Genomic DNA, 11,535 nt, shown 5'->3' on the forward strand with positions numbered 1-11,535 from the left:
GACCATCGATTCTTATGTAAAAGTTCGCGAGAAACACGATGGTGCCACTGATTTTCTCTGAAATCATCTCCCAAGCTCAAAAAAAGCTCTCAAATTGAGGCCAAAATGGAGGGGATATCCCACCCTACCCTGAGAGTCCACCTCTACATCAAAACAAACTCTCCATGCAAAGATATAGGGAGCAAATACATTAGCAGGGTTGCCGTGTTTTCAGTTTTAGAGTCCCCAAATAAAGTGGCAACCCTGCTAATGTATTTGCTCCCTATCTATGTATGGAGAGTTTGCTTTGATGTAGAGGTGGACTCTCGGGGTAGGGTGGGATATCCCCTCCATTTTGGACTCACTTTGAGAGCTTTTATTGAGCTTGGGAGATGATTTCAGAGCAAACCAGTGGCACCATCGTGTTTCTCGTGAACTTCTACGTAAGAACCGATGGTCAAATCGCAAAGCCCTCACACATGCAACATCTCCATTTCTGGAAGAGATCGGGCCTGCAATGATATAGAGTGCGTCAGATCATGGGAGTCGAAAATGACATCGTATTTGACGTCATGACCAAACATCTTGTTCGGTATGGTCATGTTATTAACAGGATTACGCGTAGTGGTTCAAGTCAATTAGAGACGTCGGACATGAAATTTTTGACTTTGAATTTTGATGTTTATTTTGTAAAATTTTAAAGTACAAGGGGTGCTACTACGAGAAAATGCCACGAGAAAACCAATAAAACCACTTTCAGAACCTCAAAGTTTTGTATAACCGGAGTTGTAAACGTTTAAAGTTTCCAAATTTTGTCTGACCTTACCTATTGACTCGATCCACCGTGTGACGGAAGAGAGGCTGCCGAAAAAGATACTTGATTTGGTTCCTCCTAAGAGGAGACGAAGAGGACGCCCAGTGAAAGGGTGGCGACAGGGAGTTTTAGAAGAAATGTGAGAGTGCCAACTCCCTGAGGGGCTTTAGGAGGATATGAGACTTTTGCGGCTGGGTGTCGCAGAGCGCCAAAGAGCGCTATAAAAGCGGCTATCATATATATAAGAATTTTTTCCAGTTAGGATCAGATATTTGAGGTATCCCTAACAATTCCTATGGTATTAAATGACCGTACCATGACCTACACGCTAATGAGAGACCCTCTCTCCATGACTTCAATTTTAAGACATTTTTTTTGTCGAAAAAGTGGTTTTGAACATTTTAAAACTCGGTAACGTGTCTCTCGCTAAAATTGATTGCAGAAAGTCTTATTTTAAAAAAAATTCTCAGATCTTGCGACAGACTTATTCTAAGAATTGATTTCTCTCAACTTTGTTTTCCCTGCACAAAAGAGTTGACCCAGTAATTTTCTGCACACTGATCGGTTAGTTGAGGCAACCAACATCCCCCCCCCCATCCCCAGGAATTTTGTGTCAATATGGGAAGTAAAACACGAAGGAACCTTAAAGTTGCGTTAATAGTTTTTGGTTCCACATTAACGGTCAATGGCATTAAAATTTTTCATATAAACTGGGAGACTTTAACGCAGAGTTTGAAAAAAACAACTAAATGCGCTCTACTGTTGGAATCATGTTTTGTGCATTGCATTTTTGACTTATTTTACAAATACATATGAAACTGCATGTCGACACGAGACTACCACACCACGTATCTCAATTTGCGACGTTGCAGACTTCCAGTAATACTTCATTTTACGAAGCGGCAACTGAACGTCAATTCTTGGGATCTTCCATGATTTTTCATCGCAAAGCGAAAGAAAGCTTTGTGAAAACTTCAAGAAATGGACGTATTTCTATCAAACGGAACTAAGCGCCAATTTGAGTTCCTTTTGAGGAATTTAGAATCCCGGATAGCGCGTTCTGTCAAACGGACCTAAGCGCCATGGAACAGCATTGCGAGTATAGGACGGAATAAGCCGGACGCCCGATTCCGCCGTCAATCCAAGCCCCCCTCTACCTTCCTCACCCTATGGCGCTTAGGTCCGTTTGATAGAAACACGTCCAAATGATCTCCACGTTATTTCAGGGCGCAGTAAAATCAGATACAAGAGACCCTGCACTGGCCCCAGCATCACCCTAATTTCGGCTGTTTGACTTACCTACATGGTGTATGATGAGCTTCGGATGACGTCATGAGCCAAATAAGTTATTCAAACTTCGGCCATTTTCTGCTTGTTTGCAAAACGAAACTACCAACACCAACCATGTAAGTAAGTCACCAGTTTGAAGTCTCGAAAGTAAGGCCTTGTCTCCACGGGACGTTTTCATGGGATTTGTCCCAAGTGCGAATCGCAGGAATGAAACTTCTGGGATTTTTCCGAGTTACTGTCTCCACGGGACGAGGCTCATACGGTCCTGCGACTAGTTTGCGCGGGAAGATAAATTAGATCAAGTCGAGTATTTAACCGGGATTAAAATTATAATTGCACTCAACTGACAATTAGACACATTATTTTAACTAGACAAACATGAACAATGGAGTATTCAACAAGATATCGCACAATTCGCTTTTACACTCCTTCTTTCTCTCTCAGTGGATCCTGGGGGTAAACAGACCATACTTGGGTACTGGGAAAAATATTGATTGACTCAATATTTTTCCCAACTTCGTAAGTGGGATTTTTTCCTGGGACAAATCTCGTGAAAAGGCCCGTGGAGACAAGGCCTAACCGAGATACGAGTGGCGGGTCTCTTGTATCTGGGTGAAATGCGTATCGTGCGTCGAACAAAAAAACCGCGGGATGCGCGGGAGCCGAAAGCTCGCGCAAGTCGCACGGGCCGGCGCGCGATGGAGAAATGGGGGAGGGGGAGGACCGAGCGGCGCGGCGCCCTCGGGCCCAAGTCCTGGCGCGGCACCTGCAACCTGCAACGGGCGCCCAGCGCGGCGCGGCGCTATCCTTATCCGATGCATCCGATGTGGATCCAATCCCAAGGTCGCACTTTCCCGGCCATTGTTTCTCAACTCGGAGCGGGGGGGGGGGGGGGGCGAAGTCGGGAGCCGGTGCTTTGCCCCCAGGCGGATCATGACCAGCCCGCGGCCACTGCGCCGGACCCGAAGTCCAGTAGGCGTCCGGTTGCCGCTCTTGGCGCCCAAACCGCCGATTTGGACGTGGATATTCCTGGGAGGTTGGATGTCTCACTCAAAAAAACAAGCCAAGCTCTGAGGAGACCGTGCAAAAACGGGGGAAAACGGAGGATACACTAAAAAAAAAATCTCGGTGTATTTACCAAGAAAAGGGTAAAATTACCAAGAATTCAGGGTTCTATTTAGTTTTTTTCTTGGTAAAATTACCATTTATGGAATTGGTAATTTTACCGAAAAATCTCGGTAAAACTATTGAACTTTCTCGGTAATTTTACTGGACCTTGGTAAAAACGCCAATATTTTTTATCGACTGTGGTAGAACTACCGAGATAAAATGGCAAAGTTATCGGGAATTGATTACCAATAAAAGTGGTAGTCTTACCTGAAGAAAACAGTAAAGATACCGGTTTTTAGGTAAGCTTACCAGTCTGTCTTGGTAAAATTACCAATAATTGGTAAAAAAAAGTGAGATGGTAAAGGTACCAACGGACCGTGGTAAAAACGCCGAGAGTTTTTTTTTTCAGTGGCCCGGGAGGTTGGATCTCTCACTCAAAAAACAAGCCAATTTCTGAGAAGACCGTGCAAAAACGGAAAAAAATGGGGAGGATGCCATTTCTGCCGTCCGAAGTAAAAACGCATTTATTTAGATGTGGATATTCCTGGAAGGTTGGATCTCTCACTCGAAAAACAAGCCAAGCTCTGAGGAGACCGTGCAAAAACGGGAAAAAATGGGGAGGATGCCATTTCTGCCGTCCAAAGTAAAAACGTCATATCTCCATTATATATATACGCCTCAAATGCCATGAATGAGCTATTTGAACGTCTTACGTAATCATATGGGTGCATACGGTATTTAAGACTCGTGATGTCAACTTACAATGGTCTGTATTAACGGCGTTACGATCTGATGAACTCGGTGGTACATATCTTCCACCGCAGTGACCACAACAGTCTGACGGAGGGAGATGAATCTAGTGACGATAATAAGATTTTTGGGCGCAGTTAACAATTTCTAAAGCCCTTCTTAACAGCCTTTACCAGATTTTGCTGATCATACATTTTTCTTTGATGAGCTCCTTCTTCCTCATATTGTACCTCGAAATGCAGGTGAATATCCAAAGTTAGTCCTTTTCTAGGATATTGCTGGAATCAGGCAACACTCTGCGAGTACCTCGGTTGGTAATTATCCAGCCCGCTTGCCAACCTGACGCTTATTATCTAATATTTGAAATGTTTCGGCCGACTTTTATCCCATCACCAAGAAAGAAGGACGTATGAGCACTTGAGCGTTGTCAAACTGTCCTCGGTAAAGTATTTACCTTCGAGGGGAGTTGCGAATATTTTGCTTTGAAATGTTGGAAAACAATAGCCTAAATTGCGAGGATGGCTCTCACACGAAGTCAAAGAAAGAAATTCACAGGTTTGAGAGGAAATATGTATTTTATCTGAAGAAACTTGGCAACATCCGATTGATCGTACGTCGTTTTGCCTAAGCACGGACTTACGTTCCTACGTTCCGCGCACTCCTCATCTGGCCTCGCTTTATGTACCATTGGGTAAGCTTCGAAAGGTGTTCCGCGAGCGTTATTTCCGTTGCTCGGATCAAGTTCGACGTTTCCAGATTCAAGTTCCCTTATCTTTCGGTAATTTGAGGGCTCCGTTCGAGCCAAGGTCGACTCATTGGTGGAGAAACCGCGCCGAGCCGGAGGAAGGGCAAATTAAAGAAGGGGGAGTACTGTTAAGTAATAATTAATAAAACAATCACCTTACACAATCCCCACAACAACGTGATTACTATACTTTTATCAGAAATCTCTACATTCGAAAATACGCATTTACGGCAACGTTCTTCGCTTACTCCTGCAAAGAGATCGTATTTGATTGTGGTTCGATGTATCGTTTGGCTCAAAACGATTGAACATAACCTCGAAGACAAATTTTGGGATTTAAGTTGGAAAAGCTGAAAATAAGAAAATTCCTGACAATTTCATTTTTTAAAGCCATTTGGTACTCAAAAGAGCTGAAAATCTATCACATAAGACCCGCTCCCTCATATTTCTAAACTGAGTTTCGAGGCTACCTACACGTGTTGAACCAATCGATATCGATACAATTTCACCCGCTTCATGAATTTAATAAGATCTATAAGGTCAAAAGAAATGAAATTGACAGATTCTAACGGAAACGAACCTAATCACATTTTGGAAGGAAAAAATTTACAGTAGTTTTAAATGGATGATTGGAGGGGCTTGGATGACAAGGCGCGTAAGTGCAGTTTATGCTATTTCGCAAAATAAATGTTTGAAGTTTTGAGATTACATGGATCCATCTGGTGGAAAGAAAGTTCAAAATAACTTTTTGATGTTTAAAAATTGGAATTTGGGAGCGAACGTTTCACAGAATGTGCATTCAGACTAGTTTTACTTGAAATAATCAATATCTCATTTTAATCAAAAACTGCACTTATGCGCCTTGTCCTCCCAGTCCTCTCAATTTAACCAGTCATGTAGTCTCTTCTCCTAAAAATCAAAGTAAACATAGAAAATAAAATAAAATACGCGTGAAAATAGCTATTGAACCTTGATGGACATTGAGTGCAACGAAGGAATAAATCTTCAAACCTTCTGTACTTGGTTCACACTTGATGTGACCTAGTGTTTTTCTGTTGGAAAAATTCAAAATACAAATACCTTTAGAGTTTAACGGCTTGTGATTCGGATCCTCATATATGCCAAAAGCAAATTTTTAAGTTTTTTTGCTACTCAACTTCGCGGTAGAAAGATTTTGAAAAAATACCAACCAAAGTATACGTTTTGATGTTAAATGTATGCAACATGAATGCGTAATATATAACATAAAAATGCTATAGACATGGATCCCTCCCACTCAAAAATATAATTTTTCGAACGTATCTAGTGACAACACTTTATGATCTGCATGTATATGCGATGGTTGATGGCTCCAGCTGAATCAGTCTTCTGTACATTGATAAGCAAAACCGCTAACTTTTCAGCATCGCTTCTTATCATTATTGTAAATTTAGGACCTTTTTTCGATAAGGTATAAGTCAAGATTTAGTTGCATTAATTTTCATCTTGAGACTTTGCCAAAGAAATAATTAATTCCTCTAAGCTGTAGGGTAATTAACTCATTTTGTTTATGTTTCCCTCCTTGAAGACTCTTAGGCCTGACTCATTCTGCCCTGTGACAAAATAAGGCCGCATGACCCTTCAGACATTGCCATATCTCCCCAAAAAACAAGTTACTGGAAAAGTTCTGAATAGTTTTTTTCCCAATGTTTCTGACAATTTTGTTCGCATTTTAATCTAAAATATCTGCAAATATCAACGCAATAACTGCATAACTTTTCTCGAGAATACATTTTTTATTGGAGAAAATATGCAACATTTAAATGCTCATTTAGTGTTCTTCCTTGGCATGGCAAAATTGTTGAGCATTTTTGCAAACCTGGAATGTTCGACCCTGAAAACAGGATTCTGTATTATGCAAACTGGCCTTACATCGGGCGGAAAGAAAGCAGCAAGTTGTGACAGCCTTGGACTTTCAAGCGAGGGAGCAATGTTGATTCTTGCAATACACCGACACTGTTTTCCGTCCATTTAAATGTATGTAAAAAAATCGATTACAGGCGAGGCAGCCTGATCGCCTAAAATCGATAGTTATGACGGATTTAAAAGTAGCGAAAACAGTGTTAGAATCGCCACTACCAGGGAATGAACAAAGAAGAAGTTTTCCGTTCTCATTAAAGTTGTAACACGAGAGAGGCGGTTACGCAAATGCGTTTGTCAAACGTGACGACCCGAAGCGAGAAGTGAGAGGCAGGACGGGAAGGCGGTCCGTTGACGTGTGGCGCTTCGGAGCTTCGATGCGGCGCACGGTGGGTCGAGTCAATAGGATAGATCGGACAAAGATTGGAAACTTTAAAAGCTTATAACTCCGTTTATATACAACGTTGAGGTTCTTATAGAGGTTTCATTGGTTTTCTCGTGAAATTTTCTCCAAGAAACATCCCCTAAAATTCAAAATTTGATGAATTAAACATCAAAATTTGCAGTTTTAGTGGGAAATTTCATGTCTGACCTCTCTGATTGATTCGATCCACTGTGCGGCGAGTTGGACGTTAACGGCGGCGGCGGCGGCTTCTGGAGTGAATTTCTTGTCGGCTGGACCTGGAGGCTGTCAGCAGCACTGCCGTTCTCAGGAAAAACGTCGTATGAGCCATTGAATGTTGCCAAACATCCTGTAAAAATATTTTTCGGGAAACTTCTGAATGTTTTTCTCTGGATATTTCAGAAAATATGAATCGCAATATGATCAAAAGTATTAAAAAAATTCCCGCAGATAAAAGGGCAAAGGAAAGGAGTAAAAACTACACACTCACCAGGTATGCCAACAGTAGGGGCGCCAACATTTCTCAGGTCTCATTCATTATTCAAAATAAACTTCAAAGTGTTAATTTTTTCTTCGTTTTTCATCTCTCTCTCTTCCCTCTTCTCGCTCTTTTTTTCGCCCCCTATATCTTTTGGGACACTTCTGATCCGTCAGATATGGAAATTATTAGACAAATAAGCTATAGAAAAATAAGACAAATAAAAAATAAAGCTATCCTATCGGTGGAAGCGAGTGGTTGCAATGGACAAAGGAGGTAAGTAAAAGACTAACTAAAGGCTACCTACGAGAGACCCATTAGTTAGTCCATCATTTTCTCCCCTAGTCTTGTATAAAAACCGCCCATCTCAACCAATAGGATCGCTCCATGCTTCCTATGCTTCCTTCATCTATCGCTTTGTCTATCAATTTGAATAGTCAGCCCGCATGTCTAAGAAATATCATTGATTCGCCTGAAAGGAGGAAATTCGGCTACATTGGAATGCTCTTAAGGCGTTTTTCCGTATGGGACGACAGAGTAGCGGGTGCTACAGCAGGTGAGTACTATTGCTGCGTCGGCGGCGGCGGCAGTAAACACACGGTCGGCCGTTGGTTGGTCATCGATTAAAATTAATACCCGTTTCTCAATTCTCACACTCGCAGACGCGGTTTCTAATGAGTCGGGAGCATTGAGCAGAGCCCCTCGTTGCGGACAGGTAAATTGAAACACATAATTCTGCGAAATAATAGATTTTTAATTAAAGTTGAAATTACGACGCGACGCCACGACGGACCAGCAATGCCGGCAATGCTCACGCTTCTGCGCGTATTCCCCAGATGCGAGCATCGTTGCCGCCTCATTGGACCTGGACCCATCTTTCCTCAAACGAGGTCTAAGCTGCCTAGAGCACCTTTATAGGGAGAGTATGGAAAACTCAAAAATTTGGAGGTTAGGTGTGATCAGGTCATATAGAGTCGCTCTTTATACTGAGAGTAAGGACAAAGTGAATATAATTCTGATTGGTTCACCAGCTCTAGGTTTCCATGGGGCTCTTGTGGACCAATTGAGGGGCTTGGAGGACACGCCGCATAAGTGCAGTTTTCGAAAAAAATTGAGATATAAAAGGTTTCAAGTAAATTTAGTCTTAATGCATATTTTGTAGAAAATTTGCTGCCTAATTCAAATTTTTAAGCATCAAAAAGTCAGTTTGAACCTTCTTTCCGCCATAAGGATCCATGTAATTTCAAAACTTCAAACACATATTTCTCGAAACAGCAAAAACTGCACTCATGCGCTTTGTCCTCCGAGCCCCTCAATTGGACTACATTTTGAAATAAGGAACTAAGATTTGTGGCTAATACCTAACAACACCTATATGCATAGGGAAACTCATGGCACACATGTTTTTTTTTTTTTTTTTTATAAATGAGCCAGAAATTGTAGTTCCTAATTGCAAAATGTAGTCCAATTTAAACATGACATGATGGACGCGCGTTGACGACGGCGAAGAGATACAACACTATTCGTGCTTAATGAATGCCCATGTTGCATCTGCATAACTGAAGGCGCGATGGCCTGAGGCGTGAACTCGCAATGCTCCGCTTCATGCTGCCAATAAGGTGTCGCTTGGATTTGAGGAAAAAGTTAAAGATCGAGGTTACATATTATATCTGTCCTATCTTCGGCTGTGTTGACACACGATTTTTTTCTCTTTTTTCAGTTTGATGCCTAATGAACCATTAGACGAGGTACGAAGTTAAGCACTCTGATACATGTTTCTTATTCAAAATTTCACGTAGAACACATTTCGCGAAACGAAATTTACAGAAATGGACACCTAACCAAGATATTAAATGTTTCTTGACGTGTGAATTCAAACCTCCCGCTCATAAAAACTCAGTGGTCTTTGTGAGTCAAACCGCACACCAAACATTACCGTGGCGATACAAAAATATAGCAACCCCAATCTCTGCGATACAAAAATATAGCAACCCCAATCTTGACAATTTGCCACAGCAAATTGTTTGTACCTTGAACAATGAAGAGCGAGAGAGAAACAATGCTCGGTTGCCAAAGCCGTTGTACGGTGCAATTTTACACACGTAGAGTATTGCTTTTCTTGTGACCGGGCAATTCAAATGTATCGTGACCAATGTAAAAGCAAAACGTTAATATCTGAGTTAGGAGTTGATTTCAAAACTTTTCGATGCAAGAGGCGTGTTTTACGTGTAATTCTGGTTAGGAAACATGTATTAGAATGCTTAAACGTACCCTGTCCAGTACTCCAGTGGTCCATTCGTAATTTACGATTAATTTTTTGATCCGTATTATCTTAAGCTAGTATGCATCGGCAGCATAACTCCCTCAGACTAGGCAGTCGGCTCAATTTGACCCGATTTGGGATTTTTGAGGGTAGCTGTAAAAGAAATTCCCTTACACTCAATTTTTTTTTGCTTTCAGTTTGTTGTCTGATTCTCTCTTTACGATGAATTTGTAGACCTGTATCTAGAGCCCGTGCCTACCGGCCCGATATAACTCGTAAGCTACTTGTTAATAGTTCGGGTCTATTTGACACGGCTTCGGCATCTTATATTAAGGTTAAAGTTGCTGTCAAAACTCAGGTAGTCAATTCTGTGCTATGTAAATGGAAGTGTCAATGTAAATGGAGTCAAATTTTGGCTGATGACTGACTGTCAGAAGAAACACGAGTAACCTTTTGTTATCAGTGTTGCGTGCATGCGTATTTGAAGGCGACTTGTCACCTGGGAACCTCTCGGAAGATGATTCTGTCAACAATTATACTTTTGGAACTACCGATTCCCTCTTCGTCCATTCAATCTTGTGCCAGTGCATTCATGAATTTTGAGTTTTATGTGGCTCCCAGTAATCCACATTATTTGCATTGTGTGATGTGCCATCCATTGACGGATCCAACAAATTGGCAACATTGTTTTTCTGTCTTTAAACCTATGGAAATGTATCGATTCTTGAAAGGGCCAGGCACTCTGACAAGAATCAATTATTTAACATGGGTTTAAACGGGATGAGGGAGTCCCGTATTGCCAAGTTGCCGAATCCGCCTCTGGTGCCATCTAGCCGTGGGACCAACTGAACCTTGCAAGAGGCGAATCAGACTAGAGTACACAAGTCCTCTTAAACTCTATTCTGAGTCTTTATTCAGTCAAAATCTGCAGAAAATAGGTGAAAACAGCACTTCTCAAGCCATGTACCTCGAAATTGAGTGTTGGCCCTTAGTTCCAAGAAAACGTATCTTGATTTTTGGACATTTTGCCTGATAGACGAGAATATTATTCGAAATAATGGTAGAGTTTTAGAAAGCATATCCTTGATATGCTCAAGAAATATTTGAGGGGTTTGGAGGACAAGGCGCGTAATTGCATTTTTTGAAAAAATTGAGATATTTATGATTAAAATATGATTGCCATATCTTAAATAATAATTCAATTGTTTCCTAGTGATATTAAATGAAAGAGTTCAGCCGAGGTTGGCCTAGCGGTCAGCCCGTCTGACTCTAGACCAACAGGTCTCAGGTTCGAATCCCGGTGGTGGCGACAAATTTTCAAGATACTGACGAGTGGATCTGCAGAAACAGACTCCAGTTGGCCTTAATCCCTGAAAATTTGAAAACCTGGAGCATGGGTGTGTACTAACCTTAACTCGATGCTCATTCAAGATTGCAGAATCCTCAAATGGATTAAAACTTCTGGTAAGTAACTAACAAGAAAAAAAAAAAAAGAAAAGAAAAAAAAGAAAGAAAGAAAAAAAAAGTTTGTACGGTGAACACTCTCCAACGTCCACACGTTGGAACCAACCCCTTGGTCTCTCTTTCCGGTTGCATTGCCTGGATTTTTAGCGCGGGATCTCTAGAGTTTATTGTCTCCGAAGAAAAGTGAGTTTGCGCGGCGTTGCGCCTGGAAGATTACAGGAGTTGACTACGAGGATCCTGTCTGAATCAGCGATCCGTGAGTTTATGACAGTGAAGAGGGGGGACATAAACCCCGGATATCAATTCGCTTTTCGACGTTGGGTTGCAGAGTCGATGAAAG

Source organism: Bemisia tabaci, chromosome 7 (assembly GCF_918797505.1).
Source record: "Bemisia tabaci chromosome 7, PGI_BMITA_v3".
Classification (NCBI taxonomy): Eukaryota; Metazoa; Arthropoda; class Insecta; order Hemiptera; family Aleyrodidae; genus Bemisia; species Bemisia tabaci.